This window comes from Lonchura striata, chromosome 4, assembly GCF_050655825.1.
Source record: "Lonchura striata isolate lonStrDom1 chromosome 4, ASM5065582v1, whole genome shotgun sequence".
In the NCBI taxonomy this organism is placed as follows: Eukaryota; Metazoa; Chordata; class Aves; order Passeriformes; family Estrildidae; genus Lonchura; species Lonchura striata.
In genome coordinates, this window is record NC_140706.1 from 53,978,120 (window position 1) to 53,984,466 (window position 6,347).

The 6,347-nt window shown below is 42.6% G+C and overlaps 1 protein-coding gene across 6 annotated transcripts in view; it reads left to right on the plus strand.

Moving 5' to 3' along the window:
- Positions 1 to 6,347, plus strand: part of GPRIN3 (GPRIN family member 3) — a 44,815-nt gene that overhangs the window by 16,572 nt on the left and 21,896 nt on the right. The window lies entirely within an intron of this gene.

Below are 6,347 nucleotides of genomic sequence, written 5' to 3' on the forward strand. Positions count from 1 at the left end.
AGGAAAAACTGCTGATAAATAATGAGGCTAACATAATAACACGCAATTAAACCAAAAAAAGTATATCCTTGTGGGTTTTACCCACGTCTTGCTTCCCCTCCAGGGTGCCCCAGGATATGAGGTAGGAATATCACTGTAGCTTATGCAACTGTTACAGCTGGCTGCCAGTCGGCGTAGTTGTTGTTTGACTTAGCTGTTTTCATAAAGCCATTTATCCTTCCCTTTCACCTTGGAGGAGGAAGACTGATGGGCTCTTTGCAGTGCTGTGCAGCAAGCCCAGTGTTCAGCAGGGGCTTTTGTGTGCTTAGGTGCCTTGCTGAAGAAAGCCTTTTTGTCAGGTGCTGTAGCCCTGGGAGAAGGTGTGCAGGGAGAGAGCCTGTCTTTGCAGCCCCTGCTGTTGCCCAAGGGCACAGTCTGCAGCAGGGAACCTGCTTGGGAGGGTGGACTGGGTGGGAAAGTAGAGGGGCAGGATGATACAGGAGAAGAGTGTGGAGGGGATGGACGTTCAGGCTCTCATCCAGCCCTCCTGTGGTTCCTTCCCATGCCACCCTCCTCTGATGATGTGTGAGGCTCTTTGGAGAGATTCTAGAGGCTGTGATTACATGAGGATCTGAGCTTCTCCTGGAAAAAGCTTTTAATCTGTGTGAGAGGAGTGAACTTTGAAGGCTCAAGACTTCAATGGCAGCAGATGATACCGCAATTCCTAATTTCAACGAGGATTTTCAACCTCCTTGCCAAATGTTGTCTTCTAGCAATCTTCTTGATACTGTATTTCCTATCTCTTCCAAATACTGGTTTTTCTTGCTTTAAAGTATTGGAGTGCAAGGCAAACCCATTTTCTTTCTGGAAATGTGGAAGACTTTCGCTAAACCATGTTGCACCTGTAAATCCATAACCACTTGATTCTTACTCCTCCACAAACAAGATGCTCTTGCAGCACATCCACAGCACATAGCAGCCTGTTACCTTTGGCCATGGCCAGAGGACAATGACATTTTCAGCAGGGCAGCCCAGCTTTTGGGCTTGAGTTGCACTGGAGCACTGCTAACAGTGCAGGGGCTCTCGCCAGGGCCTCATCAGCAGGTGCCAGAGCTGGATGTGGGGGTTGCTGCATGTCTCCTGGCCAGGGCAAGATGGGTGCTGCCCACAGGGAGCAGATGGGACACAGGCTGGAACATCCTGTCTCGGAGCAGAGCTGTATTTCCTTTTAGATGGACATCTTTCTAATTGTAGGGTAACTGCCAGCAGGACAGTAGAACTGAATCATGGTTGATCACCACACAGTTTTTATTCTCTGTGCCTGCCTATTAAAACTGATTGCAGATATTCTCGCGCATCTGTCCCTGAGCGACTGCTGAGGTACCCATGTGTCCCTGGACTGCTTTGAAATGTTGGGGCAAGGTCCTGCTCAGGGCTCTTGGCAGGATGCTAAAGGTTTGCCAGAAGCTGAGACACATGAAGAAAGGTGCAAAGCAGTTTTCTTTGCTTTGTATTAGATCCAGAGGCTACTGTACCATTTGTAGGACTGGCTTTATACATTTTCTCATCTGTAGGTTGTGGGCAGCAGGTTAAGCTGAGCTTTGTCCTTCCAAAGTGGAGTTCCCATGCTCTGCACTCTGCAGAGTTAACCTTTATACCTGGCAGAGATTCAACATGGGAGGAGTCAACAACCAGAAAAATGTGTTTCTTCAGCATGTATAAATATTGCTAGATAAATCTTCTGTAGGTGTCAGGCTGATTGGCAGCCATCTCTTTTTGGCTAAAAATGGTACTGCATCTTGCCCTTGATTTTCTTTAATTTACTGTGATTACAAAGCAAGGACAAGCACTGTGACATTCACATTCTCTGGACAGAGAGACATAATTCTCTCTCTCAGGATTTCTTGGAGAGGCACAGAGAGAAGAAGAGAAAACAATCTTTATCTCTGCTCCTTTGTTTTCCCAATGTGGAATGTGGTATGGTGATTGTTTACCTGAAGTGATTGCTTGATTGGATTCTGGTGAAGGTTGTTTGGGTTCAATGACCAATCAGATCCAGCTGTATCTTGGACTCAGCATAGAGTCACGAGTTTGAGTTAGATGGGTAAGTAAGAAGAACGTGTGTAGAATAGTATAGTATCTTTTTAAATTGTATATTAATGTAATATAGTATAATTTTAATAAAGCTATCCTTCAGCCTACTTATCTGGAGCCAGACATCATCATTTCTTCCCAGATCTGGGGTTCGCTGCATTTTTACTGTAAAGCACTTAGCCTCTGGTTTTGTGTTTGGACTTATTTCCCATTTTTGCCTCTGCTGTTTCCATTTTTCATTGCGTCATGACACCTTTCTGAGCAAACCTGATAGACATTGCTGGTTGTGTGTCAGCATCCAGGAGGAAGAGCTCTGAGGTCTGGTGAGGAGTCCTGGCTGGATCTGGTTTCTCCTCAGGGCTGTTCATGTGGCTCACTTGGTAGTTCCAGCTGATTTGGTGTTGTGGTGTGCACACAGTCACCAACTTGGTTTAATGTCTGCACAGAGGGTGCTGCAGCCCTGTGGTGCTGAACGTGTTGCTTGTGCTGTCCAGCTCTCTGCCTGTCTCTGGCACAGGTTCCTGCTTTTTCTGCAGGTCTGTCCTGCAATAATATGTGCATTCCTGAGTTGTATAAGGGGAACTGGGGCTTGGAGCACCCTCTGCCTAAAATGCCAGCCCCGTCTCTGGTGGGAATCACAAGTGTGCAAGGTATCTGTGGGCATCCCCACCACCTCTTCCCTGTCTGTCACCACAGTGAATAATTTGTCTCCTGTCAGCATCCCAAAACACACCAAAAGATGGAAGTTCTGCATCTTGTATCTCACCTCTTCGGGCAACCTCTTATGTATTTTAATGAATGTGTCCTTGTTTTGTGCTGTCTTTCATTTGTAGTGCCAGTCTTTTTGATCCCGCAGATCATTAGGAAAAAATGGCCCATAAAGCAAATTTTTCACAAAACTCAGGATAACAAACACCCTTTGACTTTGAAAAGAGGGTAAAAAACCTACTGGCTGCAGAGTTGGAAGGATGTTCGTAGATCTAAAATTTAAAGAAATATGTTTTATTTTCTTTCTGTTAAGTGATCTGATAGAAGTTCAAGTGAGCCATTGTCTTTCTCCCCAGATCAGAAAATGAGAACAGAGCCTGAATTCCCACTTCAGCAGATGTTTATCTCTGCTCTTAACCAATGTGGCTGTATAATGGGTTTTTTTTTATGATCTGAGAGATCTTGTAAGATTAGAACTATTAAGAGCAAGTCTTCAGCTCTTTCATTTGCAGAGACAAGGTTGAAGAGAGGGATCAAAGAGTACGGGATTCAAGAAGTGGAAAGGTGATGAGAATTCAAAATTGGGAAAGGGGTGCTTGATTCATTTGGGAGCTACTTTTTAGTTGCTTTTATGGTTGAGGGTAGGTGGAGATGCTAGAAGTCTTATTTGTGCTTTTGCAGATTTTCAGATTTCTTCCAGAGGGAATGGAAGGCAGAATCTTATGTAGTAATTGCCTGAAAATTTATTGGTTTGTTTTAGCAAACATGCAGAATTTCTGGTTTTGTTGTGTTTCTCATAAGCAGCAAGAGTAAAAATTGCAGTGTTATTTGGGGTTGGTTATTACTGAAATAAATAGACTCTCCATTACAAGAGTCTGTGAAGGTCTGCTGGCCATGCAGGGACCCTCGCAGACCATTAGAGCCAAACATGGACTTCACCAAACTAGAAACCCCTTGTTGCTAAAGATGCAGAAAAATTCTTCGTTGAGATGAGAATGACACGGTGAGACAAGCTAATTTGATCTGCAGGAATAAAGATAAGAACTCTGTTGGTGTAGAAAATCTGTTCTTATTAATAAAAATTTATTTTGACCTTTATAGAGATACTAATTTCACCTCCTGTTAAAAGAAAATTTGGGATTATTGCTCTGTGTCTGGCAAGACTTGAAAAATCCATCAGCAATCTTGATTTGTTTTGATGTGGTTTTTGGCCTTCTACTGAGTTTTGTATTTCTGTTTTTCATAAGTATTTGCTTGCAGGCAGTGTTGTTTGTTTGTTTGAATCCTCACTGTCTTGGCAGTTGAGTAGTGTTGCCCACAGGTCCCAGCATTGTTCTTCATTCCTGTATAACAGGACTCAAATAATAAAATGAGACAATAATAATAAATCAGATTCCAATAATACAAATGCCTTTCCAATTCTGTTATCTGTTGGGATTCATTGCTGCTCTCTTTCATAAGACTTTGCTTCTTTTTTTCTGATTTTTACTAATTCTTAAATTAGAATATTTTAAGTTACCATGCCTATTTAGCCTACTTCAGTGCCTTTGGCTCCTGTCATTAGGATGGTTTAGTGATAGTCTAGAAAATAATTCCCATTACTTTGACAGAAAAGTCTTTATAGAAACCTTATGCTCATAAACTAACACATATGCAGAGTCATTCCAGGCAGAAGAATAATCCACAGTCCAACCCATATGCATGGGTCAGGCAAAATGTCTGGACTGTGCTCAGTTGTCCCACATCAGAGAATAGGTTCAGGTAGGTTTCCTGGGGGGAATTTCTTCTGTTGATGTTGTGTATCTAGGACTGGTAGCAAAATCTCTTAATTAACAAATGAGGCAGACATTCAACTGTGTGTTTCAGGTGATTCTAGTAAAGACCCACTAAACAGATGGGGAGAATTCATGCAGAATTCAGACTAGAACTAATTCATTTAATTGAAAAAATTAGGAATCACTGCCCTGTTGAGTGGGTATGAGTTAAAAGATAATGCTCCAGTATGCCAGTTGCCTTGCCCAGGTTTTGTACAGTGAAGAACCAGACAGATTTTCTCTGAAATCTTTATTTCTTCTGACTGTGTTTGTTGAGTAGTACATCTCATCCTACAAATGGGGATTGATTTTGTTCCATTATTTGCTTAATTTTTCTTTAATAAACTCTGGATCTAAAAAATAAGGAAAAAAGATATATGACCTGCCCAGTTGTATGAACTGGTTTGGTTTGCATAGATATTTGGAAAAGGAAAGAAGAGAGTAACAGAATTTAGTCCAATGGATACCCAAAGCCATCTGTTCCTCTCCTTGTAGCCCTTAGATGTTTATAGCACAACAGGGTGAACATGGAATGTCTGTCCTTTCTTAAGGACCATATTGTCTGTCCTTCAAGTGAGAACAAAATGAAGGCAAAACATGTGAGCAGCCACAAACTTCCATTGATTTGCAGCCTGGTTTATATACTCAGTACTTCCCAAGAAGCTTGGCAATCCTTAGCCCTCCTGGAAAGCCATCGTGGGGTTATGCTGTCACAGACTGAAGTTAAGGAACTTGGGATCCTTCAGGGGTAGGATTACAGTTTCTCAGAGCTTAACCCAGGAGCCTGTATCTCTGTGGTTGGACAGAGCCCAGAAAGGCAGTATAAAAGTAATAAAATTTTAATACCTGGAAGACAGAGCTTAATGAATAAGTAATAAGTTGCAGCACTTTTTTTTTCGTAGAAAAAATTGACTGGCTGTATTTTCTAAAATTTTCCTTCATTGAGCATTCTTCTCCTGTTGCTCTTTTAAAGTATCCTAAGGTACTGATTTTACAGAAACTAAGGAAGTTACACCACTGCCATTCAGGCTGAGAAAAGGAGAGTAGAGATTTTTCTGGAGAAAGCTTTTGTTGATTTTGCTAGTGGGTAGGGAGTGTCTGGAACAGCTGAGTGACTCTTCCACTGCTTCCAGCAGCATCTCCCTAGTAATGTAGCAAGGGAGATCCTGCTGTGTGCCTGCAGAGACAGGGGCGCACAAACAAGTACAGCAGTGTTCTTGTCATCAGGTTAACAAAACTTGAGTGCAGGTCTCATACCTGTGTTTTGCTGGCAGCATAAGCCATAAGCTTTTTAAACAAGCACATAGCCTACCGTTTAAAAGAAGAGTAGGGTGGGATTTTATCACTGGCCACCACCACTCTGCTGACATGGATCCCATCCTTGATCTCTAGCAGCATCCAGGCTGGGAAGTGCTGAGCCCTTTGGAAAGCCAGCAAACACATTTGGAGATCACCTCCTCTTTGAAGGGATGGTTTCTCTGCAGTCCTGGCATGATTCCAACCTGGATTACTCTGTTCTACCTGCTTAAAATCCCTCTCCCACATTTCCCTGGGTATGGCATGAACCCCTCCTGTTCTGCGGTGCTGCAATGTTCCCCTTTGAATTTCATACCACCTACCTGCAAGTTGATTTCTAGGTCATCTGTACCCCCATTTATTAATCAAGCTGGCTTCTTTATAATTATTTCAAATTATCTCAATGTGACAGCAGTATGTGCACAGCCCTGGTGTGCAGTACCTCCTCTTGGTTTC